Consider the following 22,269-nt stretch of genomic DNA (forward strand, 5'->3'; position numbering starts at 1 on the left):
CATATAGAGAGACAAACTCTACCATCAGTTATAACAGTATAAACCCAAAGTACTTAAAACTGAAGTCATGATGGGAAGTTTACTTCAGCTAACAGTCAGAAAAGGCTTTTATCAAAACTTTAAAAAATGGATTTTTTAGGGCCAAATTATGCTCTGTCATTATGAGGATAGGTAAGATAATGAGCAGAAGATTGCAAGGAACCTATTCATGGGACACAGTTACAGACGCAGTTGCTGCAATATGATAAACATAGGGATGGCTCCCTGTTAACATCCTGAGACAACAGCCATGCCAAAAGTTATGGGGAAGAAACATGGTATTGCCCTAGCAAAACTGGCTGTGAAGAGAGAAGAAGGTGCTTTCCTAATACGTATATTGGTTCTCCACCTGAGCTAGCACATGGTGCTTCAGGTCATAATCTGGCCTTTAGTTTACCGTTTAGACTGGCTTTGGACATTCCTAAGCAATAATTAGACTACATGCACAATAGAAACTATACTACACAGAATAATCCTGTACTAGACAGTCAATGAGATATACATTCTGTGATTCCAGCTTGATGACTTCTTTATGTCATTAAAGCAATCTTAATACCTGTTCCATATTAACAGAATGCTGGAGTTCACTAGCCTCAGGATGGAAAGAATGAATCGAATTCATTTTATGTTAGTTACAATTCTGCCAGGTCAAGCTGACATGAGCAATGGGTTATTTTTCCAGAGATCATCCTAAAACACTATATTTTAATCACCCTCTACACCAGTTGTAATGATATTGGTCAGTGGTTATAAAAGGAAGTGCTAATTGAGGAGCTGAAATGTTCAAAAGACGGAGACCAAAGTAACAGCCAGATTTTTTACACAGGAAGAAAGATCAATCCATTCTTCATGAAGCGATGAGAAAGAGAAAATAATGGAAGGGTCTAGAGCAATAATATTTTGCTGTTAACTATATTCATTTGCTCTGTTACAAATTGTGATACATCTCTATAAACAAACTTCACTCAGGAGGAATGACAGCATACAAAGGAGAATGCACAGAGACAAATTAGAAGATTGAAATGTGGCTGAGGGCTTGTCTATTCTACAGTGAAAACTTTATGTGGTTCCTCTGTTAACCAGAAAACTTTAACTGGCATTGCCCCCAGCCACAGTATTGTCACATCTTCAGGTGCACAGGGCTGGCTTGGTTTACCATGATTGGCTTAACAATTTTTTATTTAAGAAGTCCTAATCATCTTGAACTTAAAATAGAAATGTGAGACCAACTGCCTCACACTACAAAACTATCAATATTAAAACATTGAGTTTTACTATTATTGTCCATTGGTTTTTCCTAGGTTGATAGGTCCCTCAGATAACTGAAATTTTTAGATAACCGGAACGCCTTAATCCCTGAGCATGCCAGTTAACAAAGGTTTTACTGTATATAGCTGTCTAAATGTTACAGCAGCACAGCTGTAGCACTTCATTATAGATACTACCTATGCTGATGACAGGGATTCTTCCTTTGACATAGGTAATCCACGTACTCAAAAGGCTGTAGCTAGGTCAAAAAAAGAATTCTTCTGTTGACTGAGTGCTGTCTATTTAGGGACCAAGGTTGCTTTACCAAACCATGCAGAAGAGTGGATTTTTTATATGGTGGCCAACATGATTCAACTGACCTAATTTTCTATTTTAGACCAGGCCACAGACTCATCCATTCAGAGGTAAAAGGTTTTTAAACATTAGTAGCTGAAAGCCTGTATCCATTAGAAAACAACATTATCAGTTAAGATTGCATACTGCTAATTTTTTAAAAAAAGCTAAAATGAGGCAATCTGATATAAAATCAAACAATAGGAGCCTGTCAGAAAGACCTGTTGGACATCCCACAAACTCCATTCATTCAGTGTCAGAAATCTGAAGCTATTCTGAAATAAAAGTATTGGAAAATTGATAAAAAGAAGTCATGGCTGAGCATAGCTGTCTCATTTCTGTGCACTGATGCATAATACAATTTAGTACATGTCATAAGCCATGGTGCTACACTGCTCCAGGTTCCACAAACTTTTTACAAGGGTCTTACATAAGGCAATGATAACATAAGCAGCCATTGAAACTTAATTTCGAGTGCAGGGGACTGGACTCAATGACCTCTCGAGGTGCCTTCCAATTCTAGTGTTCTATGATTCTCTAAATTTGGCAGTAAAGTTGAAATTCACTCTGATACAGAGTATGCCTTCTGCATCATTTAACCACAACACTGACTTTAATGCCCTATAAGGAGTTCTCTGAGTTGCCTTTATATTGTCTTTTGTCTTTCTTGTGTCTGGCAGTATTTAACATTTTCATTAAAATACGTGTATGACACCAATTTGGCAGAGATTGTGAGAACTTAGGTCAACATTAGAATTCAAAATGATTCTGACAAATGGCAGAATTTATCTGAAGTCAACAAGATGAAAGTCAATAAAGACAAACACAAAGTACTTCACATAGTAAGTAAAAAATCAAATTCACAATCCAAAATGGAGAATAACTGTCTAGGTGATGGAAACAACAAACTGTAGCCAATAGGAGCTATAAGGCTTTGTAGCTAATGACGCTTAGATACACAAAGTATCTTGCGGTCCACCAGTGGCTTACCGGCGTGGGACTAGGCCCAACTTTGAAAACCCCTGCTCTAATGGATCACAATTTGAACATGAGCCAAAATGAGATGCAATTGGAAAAAAAGGTCTAATATCATTGTGGGGTGTATTAACAGAAGTGGCATATGTAAAACATGGGAGATAATTGTCCTGCTATACTCACCACTGGCGAGGCCTTAGATGGAGTACTGTGACCCATAGACTCTGTGGGTGCTCAGGGGCTAGAGAACCCATGAAAAAAATCAGTAGGTACTAAGTGTCCATTGACAGCCAGTTCCCCCATATCCTGCTCATTACCTCCCGCCTGCTCTTGGCCCTGCCAATCAACTCCTTCCCCTCCCTCCCAGTGCCTTCCACTGACTTCAGTCAGCTATTTCTTAGTGTACAGGAGACCCTGGGAGGAAGGAGGATGTGGTGGAACTGGGTGGAAAAAGGTGGAGAGGGGGCTGAGTGGGGGTGGGAAGAGGCAGTGCAGGGCGGGGCCTTGGGCTGAGCAGGGTTTGAGCACATCCAACCAATGGAAATAGCTGGTGCTTGTGCTGTGATCTGTTTTAGGAGTGACACTTTAAGAAAGGTGTGGACACATTGGAAATGGTCCTGAGAAGAGCCAAAATGATAAAGATTTAGAAAACCTGACTTATGAGGAAAGGCTAAAAAAACAGGGCATATTTAGCCTTGAGAAACCAAGATTGGGGTGACCTAACAAACCATCAAATGTTAAGAGTTCCTGTAAAGATGATGGTGACAAATTGTTCTCCAGGTCCACTGAAGACAGAACATGGAGTAATGGGCTTATTCTGCACCAACAGAACTTTGTTAGATATTAGGAAAAAAACCATTCTAATTATAAGGATAGCTAAGCAATGTAATGGACTGCCAAACAAGGCTGTGGAATCCCTGTCAAGTAAGATTTTTAAGAACATACTGGACCATCATGTGTCAGGGACATACTTGGTTCTGCATCAGCACAAGGAACTAGATTAGACAACCTCTCAAGGGCCCTTTCAGTGCTACATTTCTATGATTCATTGAAAACAAATCTCAAAACTGTTTACATTGCCATGAAACAGAATTGTCAACCCCCGCTGCTGGATCCACACTTATGCAGAGTCAACAAACTAGAATTTCTACACAGAGGATGCAAATGATCTGTTAGCTGGATTCTTCCCACACCAACCTCTGCAAAATTCTGCCCCAAGTGCCCGATTACTTCAGGGAATCAGTTTCACCTGAAAAACATAATTTCTCAGGGGGCACAATATAGTCAGTAGAAAGACAAACATTCATTATATCACAAAGAATGAAAGTCAGTAAGAATATAAAGAGGAACAAAGGTTCTGGCTTCCAAGAAGCAGTACTCAAGTACAGAGTGTATTTCACATTCAGTGGTATAACAGGGATAAAACATTCAAAACCATTAACAATTACTGATCAGGGAAATACTCCAAGATGACTGATGTTAGATGATTTACAACTGCAACACTGTAGAAAACGTGAAGGGAAACATTTATAAAAATTAGCATTTATGAACTATATGATAGTAGGCTGAAGGCAATACTGTACACCGGAACTCCCATTATAGAATGGCAACACAATTGCTGCAATTTCTCCATTAGTCTAATTCTTTAAAATAGGCCATGCATCAAATAACACCATTTCCTTAAGCCTATAATTTCAATATTTATGAGTTCATTTGAATCCCAAATCAAAAAAAAGTTCAGTGTGCAGCTGCAGAAAACAACTTAGCCTTATCTTGTGCATAACTAATTACTTGGAAACTTTTGGTTAATTTTCCTCCCCTCACCCACACACTTCCTGTGTGCATTTAAGTTAGTAACCAAATGTCATAAAACCTTCTAAGTATCCACAAACCAAATCCTGTTTTAAGCAACAATATAACATGGAACAAATGGAAAACAATGAATTCTAAACATCTGAAGTGCTCTCACATTATAATGTTTATAAGTTTTGTAAACATTCTGCAGTAAGTAGGTGAAGGTGTGTCCTCCAGGCCTGCATGGAGAGGCTGCAAAGAAGCAGCCAATCAGTGTGATAGTCTAAGTTTAAAGGAGCTATAGAGCGTCAGTTCCTCAAGTGCTGGCTGGTTCCAGAATTGTGAGGCAGAAGAGGAATTGAGCTCTTCAATCCTCAGGTAAGGGTGAAGTGGAAGGGGTTATACGGGAAATAGGGAATAGTCTCAGCAATGATTATAGAAAGTAGCACATGCCCACTATTTTTATAGGTCTCTGAGCCATTTCAGTCAGGCCAGGCAAGCATAGTTCTGATACCCTTTACTTATGCAATACGGATAACAACGTTTTTCATTACCCCTGCATTAAATGTTAAAGTGACTTGTAACCCAGCATCAGCCAAACTTGGTCATTTTGACAACACACGTCTGTTTGCTTGTATCGAGGCAGAGTGGGTGTGATCAGATAAATACGGTCTGTTACTGAAACCTTTTCCCCTTGCCAGCACATCACTAGCAGTCAGAGTAGAACTCATTCAGACCCTGCTTACACATGCTTCTCTTCTCTGCTTTTTTGTACAGACTTTGTTTTTCATTTGCCTGTTCCATATTTTATTCTCTCCCCTGCCTAAATGTCAATCAGTATTTCAATTTGAGTTAAACTTTCAAACTGAAAATATTTCAGGGTTTGAAATTACACAAATCATGTTTGCTTAGTTCTAGACTTATTTGTTAGCTGTGGTTGATATTGAGGGCTTATTCTGGGTATCTTCACCCAGAATGTTCCAGTGATTAATGGAGTGACATAGAGGAGAGGTTTAAGAATGACATTAGCACAGAATTTAGTGAACAAAATATCTTTTAGGACATGCCTAGCAGATTTATCTGAGAGCTTTGAACTGATGAATACAAATATTTGATACTTCTACATAATGAATATTCAGATAAATCTGCTTTGAGCACTTAAGGAATTGTTAATATATTTGAATATTTTTTAATATTGATTTGTGCTTGTTAGAGACAAAGGAAGTAATTGAAAACATGATCAATAACACAGTGATCACTCATAACTCACTACCTAGGGGATCTGACTTCTGGTAGCATCTGCCTACTGTCTACTATTTAAGCCTATTTTCACCTAGCCTCAAAACCAATATTCCCTCTAATCTTTTCCATCCATGTGCAGATTTTTTTTCCCCATCCATAATCAGGATAAATGTTATGTGCACCAAGGCATATGTCTATGTGCACCACCAGTAGATACAAAAACTTAGCTCTGGGCACTCTGCTAATCAGCTGGGTAGAATTTGAATCTCTCCTAAGGGTCCATATAAGTGTTCAGCTTACAGGGAACATGGCTCAGAATGTGCCTTAATAGCCCTGAGCCTTTCCAGTGAAGGTGCACCAGCTATCAGTACTGGGATTTGTTAGTGGAGAGGGTATTTGAAGTAGCTTTTCAAGGACAGTGGGATTGGATTGTATGGATACAGAGGGCCATGGTGATTGCTTTGAACCTCTCTCTATAGGTTGTGATAAGCATCTGACCTGTGAAATGTTACTGGAACTGAACTCCAAACATTCCAAGATTTCCCCCACTTTTGCTGAATGTTATAGCCCACATTTCTGGGACAGTTGACTCAAGCCCAATATTTTCTGAGTGGATCACTTGACCTGAGATGATATAGTAACTCTTGACCGCTCCTGTTGCAGTCACCTACAGGTTTGGTTTTTTTCCCCCTTTATAGTAAAAAGCAAAATTACCTAATTCAAACTTTAAAAACAAGTAGTCCTGTGATACCTAATGAGGACCACTCATTGCTTTTAAAGTTACAGACTAACACGGCTACCTCTCTGAGACTTCAAACAGTTTCTGACTTTCTGTTGCCACCTAGCGATTTATGTTCTTGCTTATTCATACTCTGCTTTGCATGTGTTTGACTCTTCATGTGGGCATTGAAATATTAAAGGATCCAATTCAGTGCTGTGCTGCCATCTGTCTAAAAGGGGAATAGGCCCATGGTAATAGGGCTGGAATAGGACCCAGGAAAGCCAATCATATCATCTCACAAGCTCTGATTTGAATTTCCTATTGTAAAGACAAAAGTTAAAGTTTTAAAACTCAAAGTCAGTAACAAAACTCCCAGTGACTTAAAGGGGACAGGACCAGCCCTTGATTTTTAGCTCTAATATGGCTTTTCAATTAAAAACACAGCTTTAAAAGCTCTGAAGTTAGCCTTTGGGATACGTTTATCTGAGATTGTCTTTGTATTTGCTTCCATGCAGATGCAGCATTTTTAAAATATTACAACCCTATTTAAATCTACTAATCCCTGTTTAAATCTGTAGGGAAGTGCCAAACAAAGCTCAATTCCTGACAGCACAGTTATTTCCACAGCAACAGACACTGATGTCACAAACATAGCATTGGGACTTCAGAAATTAAGAGGGAGAATGAGTAGTGGGGGAGAAAGTAACTTTATCTGAAGAAACTATGTTTCTAATGGAAGAAGTCCAGAAAATGAAAAATACAGGTTCTTTAAATAATTCATATTCATTTTCCTGTTATCCCAAGCATGCACATCCTCCTGTAATGCATACAGTGCAAAACTCAAACTCTCAACAATCTTGTGAGTAGGAAGTTGTTATAGATATTTTACAGATGAAAAAAACGTAGCTTTTATATAACACTTTTCATCGTCCAATCTCAGAGCATTAGAAAGAAGCTAAGTATCTTTATTCCTTTACTGATTGGAAAACTAAGGCTCAAAGAGGTGAAGGAATGTTCTTGAGGTTGCCCAGCAACCATCAGAAATAGAACCCAGGTGTCACCACCCAGTGCACAGCTCTATCCACTAGGCAACACTGCCTTGGATGATAGATGCATGGAGAACTTAGATGACTTGGCCACGGAATCTCAGATTACTTGCCCACGGTCACACTAGAAAAAGCTGTGTTTCGTGTTGATACAAACAAATTGGTACATTCAAATATTAGTACAACCTTTCAGCAGCATTCACAATATTCTTGATACTAGGTTTGGTTTAAAAGTATCTAGTGAGATTCATTCGGTTTAAAAGGAAACTCATTCCATTGAGGCATAATAATAGAGCTTTATTCTTAACAATACTGATTGAGGAGGGCTTTTATATTTTTGTTTAAAGGGGCAAATATGTACAAGCCTAGACTGATATGTGTCTGTGTGTAAACCAGAGAAGAATGAATCCATTTCAGAACATAGGTACTGCTTCAGTCTAATAATTTATTTTGTTTTGTGCATTAGGATTCTTTGCACACCCTTGGTTCAAGCACTTAGGTTGGAAATGATGATGTTTATTATCGTGAAGAAGCAATACCTAAATCTATTCGAAGCATATTTATGAACTAAAGCTCCCCTAACTCTGAAATCTCCAAAAACAAAAACCAAGCACACACTGGCAGGAAAAAAATGTTGCACTTCTTTGCTACTGGCACTGGATTAACAATACAGATACCATGCTTCAAGTTTAATTTTAGTTATATTGGCTGTGAGTGTGAATAAAGGGCTGTGGGGTGTTCTTGTTATGTTGCAGTAGTCACAAAGCATCCTCATCAATTTCATATTTCAATAAACTCTTCCTGAGCTTTGTTTTTGTCTGTGTATTGTCCCTGGAACTCATGTTTCAGCATGCAAAAATTCCTTTTGTTTAACTCGGGGGCTTTTTTTTTTTCTTCAGGCTTTTGAACATGATTTCTATGTTTGGTTAGACATCAGAAAGCTCTATTTCACTGGGCTGCCTCAGAAAGAGGGGAATATAAGAGTTGTGAGTATAACCAACTGAACAACTGTTTTAGGCTTTTTAAACGTCTCAGAATACATAGCATCTACCTAACAACATTGTAGAGATACAGCTGTAGGTCCAGGGGCCATTTCAAGGGCTTCTTGGTGTTGTGAATATTGTCTATTTCACTTCTGGATTCATATTTGTGGTAGCGTGTTATGATATGATCGATGGTTTTGATATTCTCACTGCAGTCACATGAAAGGGAGTCTGGTATTTCACTTATGCATCAAGTAGCCACATCTTTCATGGTTCGGTCTAATATGGTTCAGTGTGGTCCAAACTCTGCTCAGCGAGGCTTTTTCAGTGAATAAGAATGTGTTTGTTAGGAATGGAGGAGGAGGTCCAAATACTTTTCTGTTCCTGGCCAAAAACAGGAGGTGGTTGCACACGTTTCGTGGTTTGGAGGTATGCCTGACTAGAAGTTGCAGAATGGCAGCTCTCTTTGTTAAATACATTAAAGTGCTGGTTTACATTTTATTTTCATTTATCTTACATAACTACCCTTGATTTACATTATCCACCTATACATTCAGAATAAGTACCAGGCTAGAAAATCTCCACTAATGTTGAATCTAGAAATGTCCAAATCTAATTGGAAGACATGCAGTTAAGGTGTGTTTCTCTTCCTGGTATTTTTTTCAGTCTCATTTCTGGGAATGAAAAAGTTGATAACTTAATCCTGAACTACAATTTTGGAAACTACAGGTTTCACCTTCTTAAATTGAGCCTCTCTTGTCCAGCAATATCCATGGACCATAGATGTTGCTGGACCAGAAAATCCGAGTGGCCGGGAGTCAGGAAGCAGAAGGGCTGGCAGCTGGGAACCCTGCTAAGCTGAGAACCAGGGCCAGGACCAGGGCCACACAGCAGCCGAGCAGGGAAGACGAGACCAAGCAACAGTCTGACTAGAACCGTCAGCAAGTCGACCAGCTGGGGTTGGACATGGAGCCAGTGGTAGGCCAGGGAGCCAGTGACAGAGTACCTCCTCTGGTTTGGCAAATTCCCTCATTTGGGACAGAACAGGTCCCAAGAGAGCCAAATGAGGGAGGTCAAACCTGTAGTGAATCTTTATTCAGGGACAAGAAAGGAAAGAGGATTTTCTATTCTGTTCCACCAAAACTCTCACATAAATGTATCAGCTCCTTATTCACTGAACTATTTTGTATGATGTGAAGGAGGGGCTAAGCAGAACTTTGGGAGCCAGGGCAGCTAAATTTGATTCCGGTATAAAGTTACTAGCATAAAGGCATATTTGGGCTGTGAGGGTTAATAGCTGTATTATAAACATGAGGGGTGCCTCTAGACTGGCAAGATTTTGCGCAAAAGCAACTGCTTTTATGCAAAAACTTGCCAGCTGTTTACACTGGCCACTTGAATTTGCACAAGAGCACTGACTTTGTAATATACAAAATCAGCGCTTCTTGCGCAAATATTTTCACGCTCCCACTCAGGGATAAGCCCTCTTGTGCAAGAATACTTGCGCAAGAGGGCCAGTGTAGACAGGCACCTTAATTTTTTGCACAAGAAAGCCCGATGGCTAAAATGGCCATCGGAGCTTTTTTGCACAAAAGCGCATCTAGATTGGCATGGATGCTTTTGTGCAAAAGCACTTTTTGTGCAAAAGCATCCTTGCCAATCTAGACGTTCTTTTGTGGAAATACTTTTAACGGAAAAACTTTTCCATTAAAAGTATTTCCACAAAATCATGCCAGTCTAGACGCAGCCAAGAAGTAAAGTAGCCAAAAAAAGGGCAAGATATTGCAGAGGATGACTCTAAACTGTTGGAGAATTGTTGAACACTGAGCTGTCAAGTATAGTCTGAATTACAAATGTGTCATTTTAAACTGTTCATTCAGTGTCTTTTCTTTAATACCTTTTGTCTTTGGATCCATTGAAAAGAGAACACTGAATTGTGTATGGATATATTGAAGCTATCCCAACCCTCAAACCTATAGCAGACCTTATTGCTCCCTGTGAAGGGAGGCAGGTGGGTACTCAGCCTGTTGGATGAGAGGTTCTATACAACTCCCATTGAAAACAAATAGGAAGAAGCATATATAAATACCAAGTACCAAAAATAGAAAAGAGATGTAAGGAAGAAGTTGAAAAATTGGCCAAGTGAATCATTATGAGGCTACCAGATACAATAATGCCAGGGCCAAACCCTGCAATGTCCCTTTTTAATTTTTAGCTGCTAATAATTCATTTGTACCCTTGAAAAATATTACTGGGAAAGTCGGCTACAAGGAAAGTCAATTACAAGACAACAAACCATTGGTGTGGACCAACTTCTACTGTAGATAGAGAGTAACAATGAAGAATAGAAATATCCTAGAAAGGTCTGGTCTCTTTCACCATTCTGGCCAGTTGGCTTTTTAATAACTTGATTTCCAGCCTCCCAGTGCAGCTGCAGGAGATGTCCAAATATGCTTTGGCTGCTCTCCCTGGGAACAGAAGCAGTTTACAGACACAGAAATACTGATATACCCTATAAAATAGATTAAGATTTGTTAAGACAATTCAGTTCCTCATGGCTAATGACTGGTATAAGTAAGGATTCCTAATCACAGGCATATTGAATCCTATATTTTCAGCTAATGTAGTCAAAATCCTTTAATGCAGAGCACAGATATAATCAAGATAACTTTTGTGCTGGTTATAGTACAGGGCTGAGAATGAGACCTGGGTTCTTTTCTCCACTCTACCATTGACTCACTCTGTGATCCTGTGGCTTGTCACGTGGTCCAAAATTCTCAAACACCTTTGGAGGACACATACAAGGAAAATTTAAAAGAGGGAGAACTCAACTACTGTATAGAAAAATCTGTGAATCTTGAACCCAAAAAGGAGACTTGTCCAGGTCTGTGGAAGGGCCAGTAGAACAGAGTAATGAGAGTAAGGGAATTGGCTATCATGAACCAGTAGGGACAAGAAGCAAGTGTCTTTCATCTCTAGAGCAACTCTGTATGGTCAGCAAAGTGGCACTGATCTTCTGCAGATGGAAACCCCATTTGACATGCCTGGCTGAGAGGAAGGGAGGGACAGCATAATCTGATGTTTGTGAGGAGCAAAAATGGGAGAGAAGGTTTTAAAGATCCTTAATAAAAGGCAAAGGGTCGGTATTACAAACAGGGAGTACTATAAAGAAAAATGCAAATGAAGAAAGTTTATATTAAAAAATATATAAAATATCCAAAAGATATTTTAAATAACAACAACCTAGACATGAACAAAAATTCCTTTTCTACTTTTCTAGTATTAATGACACTAATACTTAGAATGGTGTATTGTTGCCTTTTTATGTTTAATATTTTTTTTCTTTTCAGCTCGCAAGAGGAAGCTCTTTTGAATTCTGTTCTACGGTCACACAAGACCAACAAATTAATGCTGTCTTGGAATATGATAAGTACAGTGCACAAAAGCTATGTCCATAAGGTGGGTTTGTTTGTTTTCAATTACTTTGAAACAATAGAATGGCATTATTTTGTAACGGAGACTTTCAATATAGAGTACCACATGCGTAATTTTTTGATGGTTCATTCTATCCTATAGGATGATACGTCTGGTAAAACATGAAGTTTGCTACCCACTTTATTCATAGCTGGATAAACTGAGGCTGAGTAAATTCTGTAAGATTCTGTGGTGGGGTGTTCTCAACCTCCTTTGTTTGCTTGCCCCATCATGGGTGCGAGTGTGTCTTTCTCTCTCGACTCAGGTTAATCCTTTTTTTATTATTATTTTTTAAACTTTGTTGGTTCCTCTTAGTGTCCTGTCTGGATGACCAAGCCACAATATATTTCTCCCCATCTTCCAGGTATCCAAGTGTCATTGCATGGGATGATTGGGCATCGTTCCTGGCAACCCTGCAATTCAAGGCTATGCCACTTTCCCAGTGACCTGTGGGGGAACCTGCTTCTATGTTCTACTCTGGGTTCCAGCCCAGGGTCTCTGCAGTCAGCCACCAAAGTCTGCTCCATCCCTAACCCTGCTGCCATTTCCCTGGGCTGCTGCTTGTTCTACCTCTATCAGGAATCTTTCTCCACTAGCCCTGTGTGTGTAAATTCTTCCTTCAGGACTAGACTCTTAGGTCTTCTACTTCCACCAGGTTTTCTTGTTTCCCTCTCTAAGCCCGGAGAATGACTGCTGCCTCCTCCTGACCTTACACAATCCCCACCTGCTGCTCTCAGCTGGTCTCTATGCTCAATCAGTGCTTGCCTGTCAAGCTTAACTCTCTCTTGTATATAGCCTCAACCTTTTCTGTAATATATTAACCCTTTCCATGCTAAGAAATGTAATATCCTATTGTGAATACACACAGCAGTTATCACTCCCTCTCCCCAGAAAAATTGTTGTCTTAGTCTAAAGTATAAAATTGCTGGAAAAGCCTGTAAGTTTTAACATCTTATTTCTAAGATCTGGACCCAGATTTTATTTATTTTGTGATTGTCAGAATATTTGCAATATAATGCCAAGTAATACATAAAAATACAATACAAGAAATACACTTTATGGGTAGATCTGAGGGAACAATTGTCAGGTTTGACCAGCAAATGGAAAAATATTCAGAATTCTGTCTCTGCACACTTGAGTCCAGTGATTAGGTTAAAGGGATAGGGAAGAACTATGTTCAAGTGTACATCCAGGTAGAGGAGAACTCTATTTTTCACTAGCATTCACTAGCATTGATAGGAAGTTCCAGAGCATTTGGATTTTGAAAGGTTCAGTTTAGCATTGTAGCATAAAGGAAGCTGGTACTAATAAGCAGATAATGTCATGGGATATGGCACAGGGACCCGAGGTTCCTATGTAAATTGTAAGAGCAAATATTTTCCCTGAGAAAACAAAAATAGAGGAAACGCAAGAAGCTGGTTCTCCCATGTAAATAGTTTGCAACTAAGGTTGGAAATAACCTTTCTCATAGAAGGGGCAAGCAAGAATGAATATTAGAAGAAAAACATTTCAAAATACAGAGCTACTTTTCAGTTGACTAGAAACATCTCCCAAATCACACAACTGCTTATTGAATATTTCTCAAGCAGTTCAGCTATTAAACTGTCACTTTTCAAGCTGTCCCTAACAATGCTCTCAAATAAGCATTAAAATGTTGTCTACGCTGTTGAAGTTAACATATAATACATGTTTAGATAATGAATGCTTCACACATTTCTAAAGTATTTTATAGTGGTTCAGTAAATATCATCTCTCTTTAGATCTAATAAGTTAGTATGCATTTAAAGTGTTGCCAACTCATGATATTTAATGTTTTTCTTAAAACCCAAGTGACTGGCCTGACTCAGACAACTAGGAGAGAATCTCTGTTTTCATTTACAAATCTTGCAGAGCCAACCAGAAGGCTAAAAAAATGAATTCAACAGAGTTTATTAATATTGTCAATTTCAGACTTGATTTTTAATTTTTTTAGTGCTTGAGAATGGCAATGCTATGAGCATTTCCCTAAACTTTGGGGGCATGTCATAGGAATATCTTTACATGATTTGCAGCTAGGAGGAATTGTTTTCCAAATATAAGTTGGCAAGCTACTTAGTCACATATAAAAACAGTAGTGCATCAGTGCCCATATGTAATGGGTACTAATGACATCTTACCAATAGACAGGAATAAGTACATGCAAGTCTCTAGAGTTGCTTAAAATTGCTACAAGAGAAATAGCTATGAATTCTGTTTCTGCCCCTCCTACTTCAATAAACAAAATGGTAGAAGCTCGGTGGGAATTGCATCATAGATAAAGGGATAGTAAAGATTCACTGATTATGATTAGTTGTTAAATTACCCTTCCAAATAAGATGCTATGTTAGCTAACTCATTCTTGCTAGTCCTCCCACAAATGAAATATCTTCTTCACTGACAGCAACAAAGCAGCAGTATATAATCCACTTTGTCAACTTTCCACAGTTTACTTAGCAAATGTAAGTTTATTTCCAGCAGCAAGGGGAGGAGGAGATCATAAAATTTGGAGAGAAGAGAGAAAAAGTGGAACCAGGATAGAAGAGTGGGTTGTGGAGGAGTGTTGTGTTGTGCAGATGGGCAAGAACCAGTAAAAAGTCCTTCCAGTGGAAGGACCATGGGCTGCAGAGAGAGGACCCAGGTGCCCTATCTGGTTCCAGCTAGGGAGGAACAAAGGACAGGTGAGAGAAGAGGCAGAAAGAGAGACACCCAGGCAAGCCCTCATTACCTGGACAGAAGACAAAGGATGAGGGAAGAGCTGATGGAGAGGGATATTGGAGATGCAGCTGAAAGGATGGGGGTTTTCTGGACTGGGAGAGAAATGAGGCAGAGCCCACCTGAAGGCAGGGGAGATTCAGATGTGCTGTGCTGAGGGAGGCCATGCCTTCAGATGCTGAGAGTTCCCTTGCTGTGTTTATATGCTCAATAAACCCTCCTGTTTTATGCTGGCTGAGAGTGGCTCTGGTATAGAGAACAGGGTTGCACTATTCTTTCTGGAAGTGTAGGCCCAGAGGATCCAGAGCAATTGGATTCCCTGGAGGGTGCCCATGGTAAGAGACAAGTGTGCTGGAGGCTCAGGCTATGACTACACTATAGAGTTTTCTAGGGAAAACAACCATTTTCCCACCAAAACTTCAATTACGTCCATACTGCTATCATGTTCTTTTGAAAAAAATTGAAAGAACAGAGGGGTTTTCCTGACAGTGTTAATCCTCTTTCTATGCAGAAGAACGCCTTTTCTGAAAGAGTTCTTTTGGAAAAAGGCATGTGTTGCACTCTGGCCCGAAGATGCTTGTTGTTGTCCAGCTGGAGGTTGCAGAGGAGGAGGGCGAGGGACAGACGGAGGAGGACAACACGGCCGCTGTCATGCTGTCCCTGGAGCCGGTAACTGTGATCCAAGACATTTCCCATGCATCATATGATCCCGGGGAGGTATCTTCAGGTGAGCAAGCTCAGTTTGTTGCATACACAGGGTGGGGGAGATGGGTGCAGAGAAGGTTGGGGTGCGAGCGTTGCTCAGCCTACTCGGGCTGGACATCGTGCTGCAGTCCATGACATGGAACCACAAGCAGCATTGCTGTGTGCCACATGGATTCAGCAGGTAGCCACTGAGCTCGCCCAGGCTCCAGCTCTGAGGCTTAGAGGAGGCCACACATACATCTGGCCCTGGGGAGGGGGAGATGCCTTCCCACCACATGCCATGGCTGGAAGCAGGCTAGCCACCAAGGCGCAGGCACAAACCCCTACACACAGACATGCCTGCATGTGTGAGGGACTATCCACTCCCGCGGGCAGTGCTGTGAGCCACAGGGGTGCGTGTGGGCCCCAGGGAGGGCCAGGCTACACCCGGCTCCTCTGTCGCCCATAGGATCTCACTGTGGCTGGACACTTCCCTTGCCTGCTTATCCATGGGGGAGGGGAGAGAGAGGAGGGAACGCAGGGCACACATGGCCTTGCTCCCGGGACAGCCCCTTTCTCTGGCCTGAGGACAGTTGGTTGTTGCTCACAGAGTAGGGCACAGCCTCAGGGATGTGACTGATCACCTCTCCCTCTTTGTATTCTCCCCAGATGGGACTGAGGGGCAAGCCATACCACCCATTCCAGCCACCTGACCCCGGGGGACCTGTAAGTGCTCCATGGTGCAGGAGGAGCTGATGAGGCAGCATGTGGGCATCCTGCATGACATGTAGCAGACTCCGGTGCAGAAGGTACAGAAGCATGCAAACTGGTGGATCCGCATGTGGGACCAGCCCATGCAGCAAGGTGATAATGTGTCTGCTGTCACTGCTCCTGCCTGCCACCCTTCTTCCCTCTCTGCTATGCCTATTCCCCCTCCCCCTGACCTCCAAGTGATGCCCCTACTACCTCCCCAAGCAATACCCATGCCCTTTCTCCCTGCCATCCTTGACCCTGCTCCAGCCCCCACTCCTGACCATCTCCCTGTGGTCCTTGGACCCACCCAACTCCAAGCTGGATGAGGTCTTCACACCCAAGGTGGCATATCCAGCCACCCCACATGCCACTCCCAGCCCTGAACACCACCCCCAGTTATATTTTTTGAAAGACATATACAAAGTTCATTGTGCTGAAATCCAAACAGGTGTGTTTATTCAGAGGTCGTGGAGGGGTTGCAGTGGGAAAGGGACAGTGGAGAAAGGCGGAGGCCCTGGGGAGAGTTTCTGGGGTCCTAGAGAGAAACTCTCCCTCAGGGCCTTCCGGATGCGCACCCCTGCCTGATGGGCCTGGCAGATAGTAGCTGTCCTTGACTGCTCAAAGGGTCTCCTCTTGTGGCCAGTGTCTGCTCCCCACCCCTGAAGGAAGGCCCCCCACTTCATCTCCAAAATGTTGTGGAGGAGGGTTCCAACAGTGGACTTCTAAACACCAATCTGGTTTCCCACTGACCAGTAGCTGGGGTGGCGAGCTTCCAGAAGGCAATTGCAACCCACTTCTCCAGGAGGATGGCAGGCCGCAAGCGGGTATCACGTCACTGGGGGGAAGGGGCAAGCCAGGCACACAGCTCCAAAAAGGTGGCCTTCCACATGTGGAAGTTTTGGAACAACCGCTGGTAGTCCCACTGCTCCATGACCAGGAAGTCCCACCAATCGGAACTGGCGTCCCACCTCTAAAAATGCCACTCCATTGTGGTATGCGGTTGCACGGATCTTGCTCCCACACACAAGAAGAGGGTCTCCAGAATGAGCTGCCACTGAAGAAACTGCAGATTGGCCATGTGGGGCTATTGCATGCCCAGGGGTAGCTCCGGCTCCATGGCACTAACAAAAAACTGTGGTGTACAAAAAAGCTGGGCAACCAAACCAGACAGTGCAAGAGCTTTGCTGTCCCTTGAAGAGGTAGGCAAGCACACAGCAGAATCAGAGAAACGGCTGTCCTAGGGGGTCCCTTTAAGCTCATCTCTCAGGTAGGCTTCTGCACCAGCACTCAGAAGCAACTGGTGACCTAAAGCTCTGGCTGAACTGGTTCCGGTAGCCATATATGCGAGAGAGCATCCAATCAATGTGAACACTATCTTTCGAAAAAGCAGATCTCTTTTTTGATGCACTTTGTGTGGATGCTCTCTTTCGGAAGAAGTTTTTCTGGAAAAACTTCTTCCGAAAGAAGCCTGAAGTCTAGACGTAGCCTCAGAGAGGTGAGGTCCCAGGAGGCAAAGAGGCTTAGCCTCTCAAAGGGTATGTCTACACTACAAAGTTAATTTGAACTAACAGACGTTAGTTCGAATTAACTTTGATAGGTGCTACACAGGCAAACCGCTAGTTCGAACTTAATTCAAACTAGCAGAGCGCTTAATTCAAACTAGGTAAAACTCATTCTACGAGGACTAACACCTAGTTCGAATTAAGTAGTTCTAATTAAGGGCTGTGTAGCCACTTAATTTGAACTAGTGGGAGGCTAGCCCTCCCCAGCTTTACCTGGTGGCCACTCTGCGCACCACCAGGGAAACTCTTCTGCCCCCCTCCCGGCCCCGGAGCCCTTAAAGGGCCACGGTCTGGCTACGGTGCCGTGTCAGGTGCAAGCCTGCCAGCACCCAGCCAGCAGACCCTGCACCTGGCACGGCACAAACCAGCCACCCACTGCCTCCCAGCCCTCCGCCTTTTCCCGGGACCAGGCTGGCGGCTCCCGGGAGCCTGCCCAGGAGCAGGTTTGCATGAAAATCAGGGTGGTCCAGTGAGACCCCCGACCCTGAGCCCTGAGCTTAGAATGGCCGTACTGGGTCAGACCAAAAGTCCATCTACCCAGTAGCCTGTCTGCCGACAGCGGCCAACACTAGGTACCCTGGAGGGGATGGACCGAAGACAATGACCAAGCCATTTCTCTCATGTCATCCATCTCCAGCCTTCCACAGACAGAGGCCAGGGACCCTCTCCATACCACTCGTGCTTTTATAGACCTCTATCATATCCCCCCTCCGTCTCCTCTTTTCTAAGCTGAAAAGTCCCAGTCTCTTTATCTTCTCTTCATATGGGACCTGTTCCAAACCCCTGATCATTTTAGTTGCCCTCCCCTCTCCCACCCTCTCTCTTCTCCCCTCCCACCTCCTTTTCCCAGTCTCCCCGAGTTTTGTTCAATAAAGAGAGTTTCTATTTTTGAGCACACGTGTCCTTTATTTTGTACATCAGGAAGGGGGGGCTAGGGAGAGGTAAGTGGAAGGAGGTGAGGGAGGAATGGGGTACGAGCCCCCAATGGGGAGGACTGGGGCGGCTCTGCGGGCTCCTTGGGGTGGAAGCTCTCCTGCAGCCCCCCAGTTGACACCTCCCCCGGATGGCAGCCTGCGGCAAGTGCAGCCGGGCTGATGGCCGAGTGCTGTGATGTGCCGAGTGTGGGCACTCAAGGCACTCCAAGTCAGGACTGCTTTGCAAGCGGGGAACCCCTGAGAACTGTCTGTCCGGGGTGGGGGTTGGGTCCCTTTAAGCACAGCCCTCGGCTAGTCTGAGACAGCAGCTCCATGCTCTAAGTCCTAATCTGATGCCCTGCCGGCACTGCTTCCGGCCATCCTTAACCTTGGTTCAGGGTCCACTCAATGTGGACATGCTAGTTCGAATTAGTTTTTAGGTCTAGATGCACTAGTTCGAATTAGCTTAGTTCGAATTAACTAATTCAAATTAAGTTAGTTCGACTTAGTTCTGTAGTGTAGACAAACCCAAAGAGAGAGGACTACCAAGAAGAGGCTGGCACATTAAAGAAGGCTACATGGTAACTTACAGGCTAAGTGTGAGCAAGACCTGTTAGTTCATGACAAAGTGGTAGCAATGGGAGAATGACAGTTTTTTAAAAGGGCATAGGAGTAAGGTGTGGGTTTAAATAGCTGGGGAGGAACTAGGGGAGTATCATCAGAGTTGGAGTTGGGAAGCACCAGAATAGAGGGCAGACATGGGGTGGAGATCAGTGGATTGGGAGTACATATAGGTGGGAAGGTGAATTGCCCAACTCATGACCTATTTATGTTACCCTGTGACCTCCTCGTTTACCTCCTTTGGTTCATTGGACTCACTGCATGCATCTGGTTTCAGATTAGCCTATGAAGGCTTTGGGGGGCGTGGGAAATGTGTCATCCTAGGTGTTCAACACAACAAGGCCTGTTCCAGAGTGGCATCTTTGGAGATGAAGGTAATAAAAACATGCCAAAAAGACAGATCTTACCTTTGCAGCCTTCTAATGGAATGTCTTTTGCTGACTATGTTATTGTACATGGAAAGAACTGCAAATCCCCTTTCTACTGGCCCTTGTAAATAAACCTCCATCTGAGTTGTCTTTGTACGTGATTATTGAAAACACAGCTACAAAGCTGGACTGAAGTGGTTTAATTAATTGTACTGAAACTGATCAGGAGTCTTAAAAAGGAAAAGATCAGTGCTTCACATATTCAGACTATGCAACTTGATTTTTATTACTTAAGGATGCTTTTAAAAAAAATGAGCAACACAATAGTAGAGAAACATGATGTCCCAAAGGTACAAAAACAAGACTTTCGTAGCATTGGAGGAATGAATGGAACAAAAGAGAAACAGAGTGTGCAAACACTCCACAGCCATACAAATGATGAATATTCATAATGGTTGATATCACTAATACCTACATCTGAGACCCATCATAGTTATAGTACAACTGTATTTTAGAAATATATAATATAATCTTAATGGTCAGTCATACCAGTAGGTGTACCAAGATAAGGACACTCACCTACTTAATATGAAACAAAGCATTACCTGAAAGAACAGATAAATGCCTTACATGATTTTGAAATGGAGGGTTGTTCTTCCTTACCTCCTATAACTAGCCTTTTCTTCTCTGGCTATGTCTACACTACAGGCTTCTTGCACAAGAAGCTGTTTGCAGAAGAGATCTTCCGCAAAAACTTCTTGCACAAAAGCGTGTCCACACTGCAAAAGCACATAAAAAAAGCAATGTGTTTTTGCGCAAGAGAGTGTCCAGACTGCATGGACGTGCTCTTGAAAGGAAACTCTGATTGCTATGCACAGAATGGCCACCAGAACACCTGTGCTTTTTTCAATTGCCTCTTTTTGCACAACCTCCCCCTCCGCCCGTTCCCTGTCCATACACACCTTTTTGTGCAAGAACTCTTGCGCAAAAAGGAGTTATTCCTCATAGAAAGAGGAATACATACACTGGAAAAAACCCTCTGTTCTTTTGTTTTACTTGCGCAAAAACGTGCTTGAGGTGTGTACGCGCCGTGAGTTTTTTGCACAAAAACAGCTGTTTTTGCACAAAAACTCTGTTGTATAGAATTAGCCTCAGAGTCTAAAGTGATGTATCTACATAAGAACACAACAACAGCTATACTGGGTCAGACCAAAGTTCCATCTAGCCCAGTATTCTGTCTTTCAACAGTTGTCAAATCCAGATGCCCCAAGAAATCATCTCATGATCCCTCTCGTGACATCCATTTCCAGCCCAACAAACAGCGACTAAGTACACCATTTCTACCTATTCTGTCTAGCTGTCTTATGGAATTTCCATTGCCAGCATAGGTACTCTGATAATTCACAAGTACATTCTGTCTGCTTGCAGTATTATCTGAAAGTTAATAGTTGCAATACTAGAATCCAATTTTGGTTCATTATTAATTTTTCCTTTTATTTTCCAATTTACTTCTTTGTGACAGAAGCATTCGTCTCAATAGCCTTCCTTTCTAGTGGATATACTATTTAAGGAAATTCAGACCTTTCCAAAAATAACTTAAAATGATCAGTTTTAGTACAAGTTCTCTTTATTTTCTTCCGTAGCCTATCTATAGACTTGTTTCGCTGTAGTTCCTAAACCCAGCATGCTGACAAGTTTGACCAATTATAACAATGCTAAAACTTCATAAGAAGTTTCACAGAAACTCTTAAGTTTTTTACTCTAATGTCTGGTAAGGACATTGCTTGTAGCTCATTAATTTTGCTTCGGTGTTGAAATATTACTGGAAACAACATCTTGTTAATATTTTATTCCTATTAAAACGAATGAAAAGACTTTGATTTCTTTTTTTGCAAAAAAGGTAATATATTATGTGACAACATTCCACCAGAGTACAGTGTAAGTATAATTCTGCCATACAATGCCATTTGAGATGAGAATATTTAAAATAAATATATGCATTGAGAGATTGCTAGATTAGTGAAGAGAAATAACTGCAAGACTTCAGATGAGTATAAACACTATATATTTCCTTTTACCTTTTTACAAACAGATCTGGACAGTTCTTTAGTGTAGCGGGAGATCACAAAGAAAGTTTAAAAAAAACAGCTAAAATTAATATTTGTTCTTACGTTAGATATGTTGTACATATTTTGAAATGTAATATAAAATGCAGTTATTCAACATAAATACATCATAAAAGTTATAGAAATATAATTAACCACAGACATTTGATAAATCTTCTGTAAGTGATTATTATGATGAGACTGTCTCCTCTTCCTTAAAGTGGAAAAAAAAGAACACTAAAATTACAGTCATAAGAATAATGTACACAAGAGAAAAGACAGCAGAACATAAATAACTCACTTCTACTTGGTATTATAGCCTCGTGCTTCAGGTTTTAAGATAATTCTTAATAGTTAAAAACTAATATGACACCTTCATGGGGGTTGGGGCAGAAGGACGGATTACTTCATATATTTCTGTTATGAGGTGTTTCATGCCTTCTTCTGAAGCATCTGGTATGGGTCATCATTGGAGACAGGGTATTGAACTAGGATTTGAGCTACAGTGCATTTAATTCAATGGGAGCCTTTCTGTTGATTTCCTTGGCCTTTGGATCAAACCCTGAGTTGGGCCACAGGTTTGATGCACCACAGCAATTCCTATGCTTATTCCCAGGAAAGTCAATGTTTTTCCCAACTTAAAAAATAATTGTGTT

Source organism: Pelodiscus sinensis, chromosome 5, assembly GCF_049634645.1.
Source record: "Pelodiscus sinensis isolate JC-2024 chromosome 5, ASM4963464v1, whole genome shotgun sequence".
Taxonomy (NCBI): Eukaryota; Metazoa; Chordata; order Testudines; family Trionychidae; genus Pelodiscus; species Pelodiscus sinensis.